This window comes from Fukomys damarensis, unplaced genomic scaffold, assembly GCF_012274545.1.
Source record: "Fukomys damarensis isolate Sample0158 unplaced genomic scaffold, DMR_v1.0_HiC HiC_scaffold_20, whole genome shotgun sequence".
Classification (NCBI taxonomy): Eukaryota; Metazoa; Chordata; class Mammalia; order Rodentia; family Bathyergidae; genus Fukomys; species Fukomys damarensis.
The window spans coordinates 37500238-37513979 of record NW_022900932.1 but is presented as its reverse complement, the minus strand read 5'-3'; the positions used below and the strand labels follow the sequence as shown (position 1 = coordinate 37513979).

The following is a 13742-nucleotide window of genomic DNA, read 5'->3' as shown; positions in this document are numbered from 1 at the left end:
ATTATATAATATAAAGTATATTATATATATGTGTGTGTACCAAGACCTCATCATTAATGTAATCATTATGTACCGTGAACATGTACTGATAAAAATTAAAATTAAAAAGGAAAGAGAAAAGATTCAAATATATCAGGAATGGGAAAAATAAGATCACATTGTAAATCTTGTATACATCCTAAAGGTAACCAACATATTTTTTTTATTACACCACGGATTGAACTCGGGTCCTTGTGCTTGAGAGGCAGTCGGTGGAACCACTGAGCTAAAGTCCTGGCAGGTAATTACTATTCTTTCCAAAATTAAAATACTTACAAAATACCCAATCTGTATATCTCATAAACATTGAGTTGGCACTAAAACAGCTCTTACCTTCAAAAAGTATCTAGACCCAAACATTCAAGGAAAAAAAAAGCCCTCAATCCTATGTTCTTATATTTTCAGGCAGTGAGGGAAAAAAGAAGAGAAATACTCAATTTATGTGATAAGGTCATCAAACATTTGATATCTAATAGAGAAGAGGAAGGGAATGAGGGAAGGAAAAAAAGAAGGGTACTGGGGAGTAGACCAAAGTATATTATATGCAAGTTTGAAAATGTCAAAAAGAAACCCATTATTCTGTATAATTAATAGGTGCTAATAAAAATTACAGAAAAAAGCCAGTGAAAAAGGGAAATTACTGGTAAACTTTACATCTGACAGTATGAAGCAAAATTACAAGGTAACTAAAGAAATACATAAGGATAACATATAATGACCAACTTGGCTTTATTCTAAGAATTGGATATTTGCCTAATATTTGAAAATAAATTAAAGCCATTTACTACATTAGAAGATCAAAGAATTGTGATTATCTCATAGAAGAAAGGCATTTGGTAACTTTCTTAGTACGAGAGGGTAGCTTTTTTTAAAAAAAACACATCTAAAATGTCATGTTAAGTGGTGAAATGTTAGTCTGTCAGTCTGAGATCAAGAAAAAGGCTAAGATGATTTTTTTCACTTCTTATTGATAATTGTAGTGGAGGCCCGGGGAAGTGGGGAAGAGAAGAAGGAAGAGGAGGAGGAGGAGGAGGAAGAAGAAGAAGAGAAGAAAAAGAAGGAGGAGGAGGAGGAGGAGAATTATATGGATTGGAACGAAATAAATAAAACTGTTATTACTCACAGTTATATTTTGAACATAAAAAAGGTCCAAAAGAAACTACATCTAAATTTAAAACAGAGTTTGGTAGGAAACCTCCCTTCCCCCAAAAAAAGTACTGCTGCAATTAATGACAGGGTTTGGTATACTTACTGTAACAAAAATAATTCAGTTGTATATAATACTCCATCATTTTTTAAAAATAAAAAATTTTTACAACAGCATCAAAAATATTGTTTCTAGGAATAAGTCTAGCAAAAAAAATTTGTGGTACTCTGGGGAAAATTAGAAATCCACAGTGAGAATCATGAAAGAAGGATAGATATCTCATATTCATGGATGGGAACACAATACTGCAAAATATCAGCTTCCATGTTGTTCAAAAAGTCATTTTAATTCCAGTCAAAATCAACCAGTTGTTTCTGGAGTGTGAAATGATGATTCACAGAAATATAAAGGGAAAAGAAGGATGAAGACATTCTTGAAAAAAAAAGATAGAATTGGCTCTACCAGTTACCAAACATAGTTTTTTATTTTAAAATTATACTAAGATACCAAATCTTATTTTATTTTTATTTATTCTTTATTAGTACATGTTTTCTGTACATAATGATTGCATTCCTTGCATGGGATTGCTACAGTACATAACACATCTTAATTTCTTTTTTCATCCCTTTTCCCTCCCCTACCTCGGTCTCTTGATCCTCTTCTCATTTAAGAAAGATCTATCTTCCTACTTCATATTAGCTTTTATTTTACTCTTATAATTTAGGTTTCTTATATAAGAGAAACCATGCAATATTTAAGCTTGTGTGTCTGTTTTATTTCATTTAACATTATCGTCTAAAGGTGCACACATTTTCCTACAATGGCTTGATTTTATCTTTTTTATAGCAGTACTCTATTGTGTGTAAACACCACATTTTCTTTATTCATTAATTTAGTTGTTATGAACTGTGCTGCTATAAACATGGCATGCATGTATCTCTGTAAGATGATGCCTTTAATTCTTTTGAGAAAATACCTAGAAGGAGAATACCTGGGTCATATCGAATTTCTAATTTTAGTTTCTTGAGGAATCTCCCTACTGATTTCTATAGTGTTTGTGCTAGTTTACTTTCCCACCAATGATGTAGAAGGTTTCCTTTATCCCCACAACCTTTTCAGCATTTTTTATTTGATTTCTTTTTCCCCCTTTATATTGAGTTTATTGGTACATTCTAGGTATACAGTACAGTTACATTCATTATTGTGATCTTGTACCTTTAAGTGACAGGTCTTGGTTCTCATTTTTCCCCTTGTCCCTGCCCTCCCTTCACCCCTCCTCTCCTCCCTATTTATGTTATTTGATTTCTTAATGATGGTAATTCTTCCTGGGGTAAGATGAAATTCTGTGCTGTTTTAATTTGCATTGATAGTGCCTAGCAATGTTGAGCATTTGTTTGTGTATTTATTGACCATTTGAACTTTCTCTGTGAAGTGTCTATTCATTTCAGTTGCCCATTTTTTTATTGAGTCTTTTATTTGGTGGGGGGAGTTAATTTTTTGGAATCATTTATATTTTCTGGATATTGTTTCTCTGAGGAATAGTTGGCAAAGTTTTTCTTCACAGGTTTTCTTTTAACTCTTTTCATTGTTTCTTTTGCTACAATCCCATTTGTTGATTTTTGTAACTATGTCCTGTGTATATGGAGTTCTGTTCAGGAAATCTTTGGCTATGCCTATGACTTGAGGAGTTTCACCTATTTTGTCTTCCAACAGGTTAAATGTTTCTGTTTTAACATTAAGTTCTTTGATCTATTTTTATTTTAGTTTAGTAGATGGTGGGAGATATACATTCAATCTTCTGCATGTGGATAGCCACTTTTTCCAACACTATTCATTAAAGAGGCTATCTTTTCTCCATCACATGTTTTTTTGGTCCTTTTTTCAAAGACTAAATAGTTCAATTTGCTTGAGGTTGTTTCTGCATCCTCTATTCTATTCCACTGATTTTCATGTTTATTTTTGTGCCAGTAGCATGCTTTTTTAGTCATTGTAACATTGTAATATAACTTCAAGTTCCGGTTGGTGATGACTCCTTCTTTGCTGTTGTTACTCAGGATTGCTTTTGTTATTCTGGCTCTCTTCTGGTTCCATATGAATTTTATGATTGTTTTTTCCAGTTCTATGAAAAATACTTTTGGCATTTTGATTGAGATGTCTTAAATCTGCATATCTATTTTGGAAGTCTGGCCATTTTGACTATATTGTTTCCGACTACCCAGTACAGAATATCTTTCCATTTTCTGATGTCCTCTTCAATCTTCTTTTTCAGTGTACTATAGTTATCATTGTAGAAGTCCTTCCCTTTATAGGTTAATTCCCAAGTACTTAATTTTTCTTGATGTTATTGTAAATGGGTTTTTTTCCTAATTTCTTTCTTAGTGAATTCATTATTAGTATAAAGGAGCACTATTGATCTTGATATGATGATTTTGTCCTGTTAGGTTAGTGAATTTGTTTATTAATTTTAAGAGTTTTGGTACATTTTTTATGTGTATGTGTCTGCTATGCAGCAGATTGTGTCATCTGCAGATAATGGAACTTTTAGTCCATTCTTTCCTATACATATCCCTTTTACTTCTCTTTCTTGTCCAATTTACTTTTCTAAAGTTTTAAGTACTATGCTGAACAGGAATGGGGATAGTAGATATACTTGTCTTGTTTCTGTTTAATTTGGTGGGGGGGAACTTCCGACTTTCTCCCATTTAATATAATGTTGGCCTTTGTTTTGTCATAAATGGCTTTTTATCAAGTTGAGATAAGGTACTTCTATACCTATTTTCTTCAGTGCATTTTTTGTCATAAAAGGATGTTGGATTTTCTCAATGGTATTTTCTTCATCTATTGAGATGATCATGTGATTTTTGTCCTTGTTTCTGTTTGTATAATGTCCTGTATTTCATATGTTGAACTATCCTGCACCCCTAAGATGAAGCCTACTTCTTAAACATGATCTTTTTGATGATTCATTGCATTTTGTTTTCCAGTATCTTGTTGAGGATTTTTCATCTGTATTTATTAAAGAGATTCATCTATAATTCTCTTTTTTGATTGTATACTTGTCTTGATCTGGAATCTGGGTGATGCTAGCTTCCTGGAATGATTTTGGGAGTACTCCTTCCCTGTCAATTTAATTAAAGAGCTTGAGGCATATTGCTGTCTTAGATCTTCTCTGAAGTTTTTGTAGAATTCACCAGTGAATCCATCTGGACCTGGTTGTTTCTTAGTTTGTAGGGGTTCTTACTATGTCTTCAATTTCATTTTCTGTTATTGGGTTATGCATGGTTTATAAATTTTCTTGGTTCAGTTTTGGTAATTCATATGTATCTAAGAATCTATCTGAGAGGCCAAATCAGCCTCTCCCAGACTGGGAGACCAGACACTGAAGTATAGCAACTTGGGAAAGAGAAGAATGAAGGAGATGGATCCCCAAGAGCCAGGAAAGTTCTGAAGGGAGGATTGAAGCCCACAAGGAGAGTAAGGTGACAGACCTCAATACAGAGCGGGGAGGTGGCAAACTGCACTTTCTCCTTGACTCCCAGGTTGTTGGCAAACTGTGCATTCTCCCTGACTCCTGGTTCATGGCATGAGAAAGGAGGCTTGAGCCTACAAAGGTGTGGCGATGGTAGGGAATTCTGGGGGCCTTTACAGGAAAATGCATCAGTGGAGCAGAGTAGTGGATGCTGTGAGCTACAGTGTCTGGTGAGTGACTCTCCAGTCCAAACATCCCCAAGAGAGTGATTGACTGGACCACATTTTGGAGTGGGCCCAGCTGAATCAGAGCAGCCATAAGTTGGCTTCATCTCAGGGCTCCCAGTGTCTGGGTGAGGTGCAGGCCTGGGAAATACCCAGCATCAGGGAGCCAAGGTCAAGCCAGCAAGAATTACCCATAGTGTTGTGGACAGAACAACTTGGGTCCCAGGCCCACAACCAGAGATGAGAATCAAAGTGAATTTCTCCAGAGTTCAAGCAGGACCCCACCTATTCCTACCACAAACTTGCTGGGATTAAATGGTACTTCACCCTAATCCTACTCCAGGCTTGCTGGCATCATATAATAAGGATCTTGGCTCTACCTGCCTCCTTTGTTTACCAGTAACAACAGAGACACACTCTTAAGTGAACACTACCAGAAAACTGTAGACCCCTAGAAGATAACAACAGGCTTGAAGTCATAAGAAAGCTCTCCCTCCCCCACCTTCTCTCTCTCTCTCTTTATTTTTGGTTGTATATTCTTGTTTTTTCACAAGTATGAACATTGCTTTTAGTTTAGTTTAGTTTTGTTCTTGTTTTTGTTTCTTCCTTCTTTGTTTCCCTCCTGTCCTCTTCACCAGTCTTGAAAAGCTTAGATAATCTCCCTTTCTTCTTCAGACTTACTTCTAATGTCTTTCTCCTCTTCTCTTTCTTCATGTTTCCTCCTATTGCTTTTAAATTTTCTCACCAGTGAGTAAAATTGCTCATTCAAGGAGGTATTTATTGTATGTCATTTTCTGGTTTGTTTTGGATTTTGTTACATAACTATAAATCTGATTCATATGATTAAAGGTGTCAAATCAATGGTTAACAAAGCTTGTCATTTTCTAGATTGTGCTTGATCCTGTTGTTATTACTGTTCATATTACTTTAGCCAGGTGACACAGTTGTTCTAATCAATTGTTCTTCCTTGTTTGCAAAGAGCAAGATTGTTTGAGAGTCATACACAATACTATAGCCAGTACCAAAGAACCAGTGGCAGCAGCATCTCATCCTTAATAATTGAAGAGGTGAGATCATGCAACAGACTCAAAAGCCAAAAGACAGCTACACCTAGAAGACATTTCTGAAAAATAGTTATTCCTTAAGAGTTCACATACTAGTAATGAAGCTACCTACCATAAGCAATTTACAAGTGTCAAGTATTGAAAATAAATTTTAAAAGTATAGAAAATGAGAAGACATGGAAGCAAGATGCAACTCCAAATATCCGGCTCCTCCAAGGAGAACCCAAGGGAGCAGTGAGAGCACAAATAAAAATCCACCCACCTGAACTCTCTGAAAGGATAACAGCAGAACTAACAAAGCAGATGAACAAGGCTCTAGAAAAAAAATCAGAAATAATTTCTCCGATAACTAAAGAGATGATGACCATAATAAAGGACATGGTTGGTGAACCTAGAGTAGATACAGATTTTTTTAAAATAGAAGAGCTTAGTGCTGGGGATTAGCTCAGTGGTTCTGCCACCTACCTCACAAGCACAAGAACCCAAGTACAATCCCCAATACCAAAACAAACAAAAAAAAATAGAGGAGCTTAGGAAAATGATGGAAACCATGAATGTTCAACATCAAAAAGAACAGAATCTATGAAATAGTTTCAGATACAGGAGATTTAAAATTCCATTGAAAGTATATACAGCAGAATCAATTGATGTTAGGATAGATTACTAGATCTAGCAGGCATGTTCACAGTTAGCAATTATGAAAAGAAATACTTCAAAAATAGTAAGGGATCATGAAAATAAATCCAACAGCTGCTATATGATGCAAAGAATAATAATGTAAGATTTATCTGAATCATTGAAAAAGCAGGAGATAGAACAAACAACATAACAAAAAACTGTTCACAGAAGTAATGGTAGAAAACTTCTCAAGTATGGAAAAAGAAGCTGAGACATACAGAACTCATATTAGCCATGATTAAAAAAAAATCTACACCAAGGTATGTAATAATCAAGATTCCAGAAAGTCAACACAACAATAGAATATTAAAAGCTGTTAGACAAAAGAAACATATCACCTATGAAGGAAAGCATCAGAATCACAGCAGACTTCTCAACACAAACCCTTAAGTTGCAGTCAGCTTGGAGTGAAGTATTTCAAAGCCCCAAAAGAAAACAACCTCCAATTAAGATTGATGTATCCCACAAAAACTATCTTTCAAAATTGATGAAGAAATAAGACACCCCACAATAAAGAACACCTGAGAAAATTCATGGCCACCAAACCAACACTTCAAAATGTTCTGAAGTATATTCTAGTAAGACATAAGACTACAATTCTTTGAACCCCAATAGAATGAATCTACCAGGCAAGGCAAGCAATTAAATAAAGGAGAAAGAGAAGGATCCAACAGCAGGAAAATAATCTGACAAGCTTACATCAATACATATCAGAAATAACCATCAATGTAAATGATCTCAATTCACCAATCAAAAGAAATGGATTGGCAGAATGGATCAAGAAATAAGATCCAACAATATGAAGCATACAAAAAACAAATCTGACTCAAAAATAAATTCATAGATTGAAAGTCAAAGGAGGGAAAACAATATTCTATGCCACAAAAACCCAGACAAAAAAAAAAAGCAGGGATAGGTAATCTATTTTCAGACAAGTGGATTTTAAGCCAAGACTGATCAAAGAGAGTCAAAGAAGATCACTACATACTTGTCAAGGGAACAATCCAAGATGAAGAGATAACAATCACAAACATATTTGCACCAAATACCAGTACACCCAACTATATAAAATAAATATTAATGGACATGAAAAATCAAATAACTACCAATACAATTGTAATGGGAAACTTAATACCCCACTGGCACAAATAGACAGCTCAATTAGACAAAAAAAAATCAACAAATATCAAAACTGAATATTTGCTCTTTGAACAAATGGACTTAGTATATATCTAGAGTATTCTACCCCACAACATCAGAACATACATCCTTCTCAGCTGCACACAGACCTTCTCCAAAACAGAAATATACTAGCTCATAAAACATGCTTAATTAAATGCAAATAAAGTGAAATTATCCCATGCATATTATCAGGCCATAGTGCAAAGAAATTGGAAATAAATGGATGAATGGATAAAGATGTGGGATTTTAGCCAGGCATAGTGGCACATGCCTATAATCCCAGCACTCAGGAGGCTGAGGAAGGAGGATTGCTGTGAGTTTGAGACCAGCCTGGGCCACATAGTGAGTTCCAGGTCAGTTTTAATTACACAGTGAGACCCTGTCTCAAAAAAAAAAAAAAGATGTGGAATTTTTATATAGTGGAGTATTACACTGCTATAAAGAAGGATAAACGAGACATTTTGAGGTAAATGGAGGCACCTTGAGACCATATTCTTGAGAGCTTGTTTGGAGGTTCTAGCAGGGAAGCACAGCTACTCGTATACCCTTGACCGAGGAAACGGTCCTCCTCTATCGAGGTAGGTCATCCTCTTTGACCAAGTGAGCAGCTTCAGGAGGGATGAACACGGAGTGGTGAGGGAGAAAGGGGACACCCACGTAGTCAGCCAGGTCAGCTGAATCAACCCTGGTGATCAGTGGGGTGGCAGATGTTACAGCCAGATCGCCCTCACATCCTAGAGACCATACTCTTACATGAAATATATGCAACACACATGTTTAAATATCACATTGTTTCTCTCATGTGAGAAATGGAAAGGGTAAATAAGGATCAAAATGTATAATAGTATTGAGAAATAGGAAAAAATGTTCTAATGGGAACATTTTTAGTGACTTTATTGATTTGTTCTTGGATTTTTACAATTTCCCTTGTTTCTCTAGCTTTAAGTTTGGATTACTATTGTTTTGTAGGAATTTGAGGTATACTGTTAGCTTATTTTTTTAGCTTTTTGTGATGTGGGCATTTACCACTATAAATTTCCCTCTCAGAGTTGCTTTTGCTTGTATGTTGTATTGGCATTATTATTTAGTTATAGAAATTATCTTATTCCATTGATGATTTCTTTCCCAAATCTTATTTTAAACCTGGGGTAATTAAATGTATTATTGGCTCAAGGATAGACAAGTAAAACAGTAAAACAGTAATTCAGAAACAGAAACATACCTACACAGATTTGGCTTATGAGAGACAGCACTGCAGATTAATAGGTAAAAGACAGTCCTTTAATAAATTAATTAATTAATTAAGTATAAATTATAATGGAGCAGTTGGATATAAATTGAGAATAAAAGTCAATGAACCCCTATCTCACACTATATGTAAAAATCGGCTCCAGCAGGACTGTAGAGTTAATTATGAAAAACAAAGCAATAAAGCTTTTAGAAGAAAACACATAATGGTGCACCCACCCCCATCCAGGCCTCCCAGCCATGATCAGACTAGTGAGGACCAGAACTACACAGGCGCCTCCAGCACCAACAAAGGGTGCCCCCCTGCCCCACTTCTCCTGGCTGTTCTGTACCTGGATCCACACTGCAGAGGCATGGGGCATTTTAAAGATAGAGCAGAGGTGAAGATCGGTAAGAGGGCCTTACTCCAAGTCCCTATCCTGAAGGGTTACTATACTGAACAGTTTATTCACTATAAACGTATTTTAGTCTAGTCCTTGATTTTCATTTGTTTCACGTGGTTGATAGATTAATAACTGCCACAAATTGTCATCTTCTAAGCTGTGCTCAATTCTATTGTTGTTGCTGATTTTATCACTTGGCCTAGTGTTGTGATTGTTTTAATCGGATATCTTTAACAAAAATGTGATTGCTTCAGTGTCAATAGAGACTCCAAACCTTAAGACCAGCTATATCTGGAGAAGCAATCATTCCATAAAGGTTCTAAATGCAAGCCACAAAGATACTTACAATAAGCAATATTGAAGTATCAACCCAGGGATTAAACCAAAGACTGTACCAACAACAATAAAAGAAATTAAAACATTTAAGCAAGACAGTCTTCCAGCTTACCAAAGGCAAATTCTGGGGGAATCAATCTGCAAAAGTCTGATAATCATTCACCTGGACACCCTGAACTGATACCATGGGAAGTAACAAAACAGGTGAGGCTCCAGAAAAATTCAAAACAGAAATAATTTCCCAGATAGCTAGAGATGATGAACAGAATAAATGACATGATTAGAGTCTCTAGAAGAGAAACAGATTTTAAAAAACACGGATGAGTTCAGGACCATGATGGAAGATATGAATGAAAGAAATGGAACCCATGAAACAGATTCAAACTGCTAACTAGGAGATTAAAAACTCTATTAAAAGTATGCATAGCAAACTAAACCAATATGAAGATAGAATATCAGATATAGAGGACAGGATGGTAGTCAGTGAACATGAAAAGTGAGATCTCTTAAAAGTAGTAAGGGACCATGACAAATCAATCCAACAGCTCCTAGATGACCCAAAGAAGAATAATGTAAGATTGGCTGGAGTCCACAAAAAAGCAGGAAAAAATAAAAATGATATTAAAAAACTGTTCACAGAATCAGTGATAGAAAACTTCCAAAATAGAGCAAAAGAATTTGACATACAGATAAGTGAGGCATAGTGGATTCCAACTAGTTGTGATTAGAAAAAAAAAAAAAAAAAAAAAAAAAAAAAAAAACTACACCTAGACATATAATAGTCAAGATCCTGGAAACCCAACAGAAGTACAAAATACTACAAGCAGTTAGAGAAAAGAAACAAATCACATGAAAAGGAAAGCCCATCAGAATCACAACAAATTTTTCAACACAAACCCTCAAGTCAAGGAGAGCCTGGAGTGAGGTATTTCAAGCTTTAAAAGAAAATAACCTCCAACCTAGACTGATGTATCCTGCAAAACTATCTTTCAAAATTGATGGAGAAATAAGGTATTTTCATGACAAAGAATGCCTGAGAAACTTTATGAATACCAAACCATCACTCCAAACAATTTTTTTAAATATCCTAGAAAAAGACAATGCAGGTTACAACTTCATGAGGCCCAAAAGAGCAAATCCAATAGGTAAGAATTTAAAGGGAGAGGGAGAAAAATAAGAAAAGAGCAGCAACAGGAAAATAACATGGCAATGATAAGCCAATACATATCAGTTATAACTATCAATGTCATTGGCCTCAATTCACCAATCAAAAGAAATGTTAATACAACACACGTGTATAAATACCAAACAGTTTCTCCAGTGTGAAAATTTGGAAGTATAAAAAAGGATCAAAATGTATAATTGATATAGTGTAATAGGAAGAAAAGTTCTAAAGGAGTAGGGGAATTGGGTAGGGTAGGGCAAAGGTAAGAAGGGGAAAGAAAAATATGAGAAAAAGAAAAACATGGAAACAAAGTTTTTGTAAATAGGTACGGTGGAGGAGGTGAAGAGAGGGAAGCGGACTAGGGAAAAACTAAGAATTCAAATACTTTATGTAAAGGTACAAGATCCCAATGGTTAATGTGAGTGCATTGTATACCTAAAATGTACCACTAACTTAATGAAAAGAAAAAAAAAGAAAATGCAGTAGATCTTCATGATTTTGAGATAGAAAATAATTTACTGAACAAGATGCAAAAGCCAATATCTATATTGAAAATGACTGATAAATTTGACTGCATTAAATTAAGAATTTCAGAGTTTGTCATAAGACACTGTATCTCAAGTGAGAAGGCCAAGCTATAAAATTACAGAAATTATTTGAAAAACATAACTTCAGAATAGGTTAAGAATGCCTATAAATCAGGTTTAAAAAGACAGAAAAAATGAAATGGGGAAAAAAAGAACATTCATAAATAGTTCACAAAGAATAAATCTAAAAGGTTACTAAACATGTAAAAAGAAGTGCCCCAAATCATTAATAATCAAGGAATGAAAATTAAAACTGCTGCAGAATATCACTACCATATGAATACATCACATTGTTAAAACATTAAAAGGTCTGGCCAGAATATGATGGGAGTAAAACTGATCCTTGGGAAATATCCCCAATGACCTAGCAATCCCTAGACTAGAGAAACTTGTATACATGTACACCAAGATGAAGTTAGGTACCACTTACACACATGGCTGTGGAAACCAAAAAAGACAATCCAAGTATGCATTAGCAATACAATACATAACACTAACTGTGTTGTATTACCACACAGGAAAGATAAAGAGGGATGAAAGTGACAGCCAGACATGGTAGCATGCATGACAGAAAGATCTTGAGTTCAAGGCCAGCCTGGGCACTTAGTGAGACTTTACACCCCACCCCCCAAAAAGCAAGAAATACAAAAGAAAGGAAAAAGGAAAGCAAATGACAGCTGCCAATAGTACAAATGAATCTTACAAATATGTTGACAGAAATAACGCATGAAATATGATTCTATTTATATAAAGATAATGGCAGTGATACTCATGACAGTCAAATTGCATAGAAGGTCATAAATGATCACCTGAAATTGAAGGTAGTAGTTTCCTGCGTGGGGATGGAAGAAAACTATCACCCTGAAGGAAACCAAGGAAGCTTCAGAAAGGCTAGCTATATTTTATTTCTTGACCTTGTCTTAAAACACAAGTACTTGCCTTATAATTAGCCATACTATTGTACATCCATTTTATGTACTTTTCTGCACGTATATTTCACAGTTTTTTTAAGGTTGAAGAAAGGAGAAGGAAAAAATTACCTGACCCTGTAATTGCCAAGATCTCTTTCATTTCTGATTCTCTTGGTTTGGTTTGGTTCGGCTTCTTACAGATTCCAAAGCAGAAAGTTGTCACTAGTTGTCACTAGGTTAAAAGGAGAACTTACAGGAAACAAGGAGACTTTACATCATCTGTCAGAGTCAACAGGTAAAGACACCTACCTAATTACTCCCACTTAACAGGCACCACTTAAGATTCAGCTTCTCCAGGAAAGCTGAAAATAGCTAAGAATCACCCCCATCCCAAATTGCTCTCTTAGCTCAGTAGGGAGGAAGAAGCAATTCCATTTCTAGGGACAAGGTATGTGTGAATTTTTCCCAGTAGTTCTAGAAGCCAGAGGCCAAGCCCTGACCCAAATTCCACCCAAATGCCAGTTGAACACCCTTGTTTGAGAAAGAAAAAGTAATAACCTCTTCTCAGTAACAGATTCTGTTTAATGCTTTACAGAGACATTTGAATAAATAATAAACCAGCTATCCAAAGCAGGATGCCAAAATCTTCAGCTCCTCTTTCAGCAAATTAGGTGTGTGTCAGAAGCCTGGGTCCTGACCGCAATCTTCTATTACTCAGAAAATAGAATAAGATGGACTGATTCAATCAGTAAATAATTATTAAGCAAATGGTACAGACTTGGCCCCTGTAATAACAACTGAGGTAACAACATTGAAAGATAAGCTCCTACCAGAAAAGATACTTCAGAGGACAATCACACACAAACAAGTCATTAACACACAGTGAGAATGATGATTTATACAGACTTCTAAGTGCACGGACAGCACCAGAAAAGCAATTAAATCAAAGAAATCATAATCAAAGAAATAACATGTTTGCTGATCCAAGAATGTTTGAAGATGGTCGATTGATTGGATGGAAAGTCATAAACTTTTAAAACTCTTACTCTAATGCCTTTGAAATCTCTGACAGATGCTAACAAGACCCCTGTGGACAGAATTCTTTCTGATGATATCTGTGCAACACGAAAAACAACCTATTGAATAATTCTCAGTAGTACGTTTGCTATTTCCATTTTTGTTATTTTACTAAGTTTATGAGTCAATCAGTTTGACGGTAGATTTAAATGGTTTTCTAATGGCTAAGTTTTAAAGGCGGGACTTGAAGGGGAAATTTCATGGAGTCAAAAATATCCTTCAAGAAAAATCC

General features: G+C 35.3%; 1 long non-coding RNA gene across 1 annotated transcript in view; it reads right to left on the bottom strand.

Annotated features, from left to right (window-relative positions):
* The window catches only part of LOC104848820, a 31955-nt gene extending 19006 nt beyond the window's left edge, over nucleotides 1–12949 (bottom strand). The window contains exons 1-2 of the long non-coding RNA XR_776543.2: nucleotides 12743–12949; nucleotides 12563–12665 (exon numbers count right to left, since the gene is read on the bottom strand). This is a non-coding gene — a long non-coding RNA (uncharacterized LOC104848820). The remainder of the gene's footprint in view (nucleotides 1–12562; nucleotides 12666–12742) is intronic.
* Nucleotides 12950–13742: the final 793 nt, after the last annotated feature.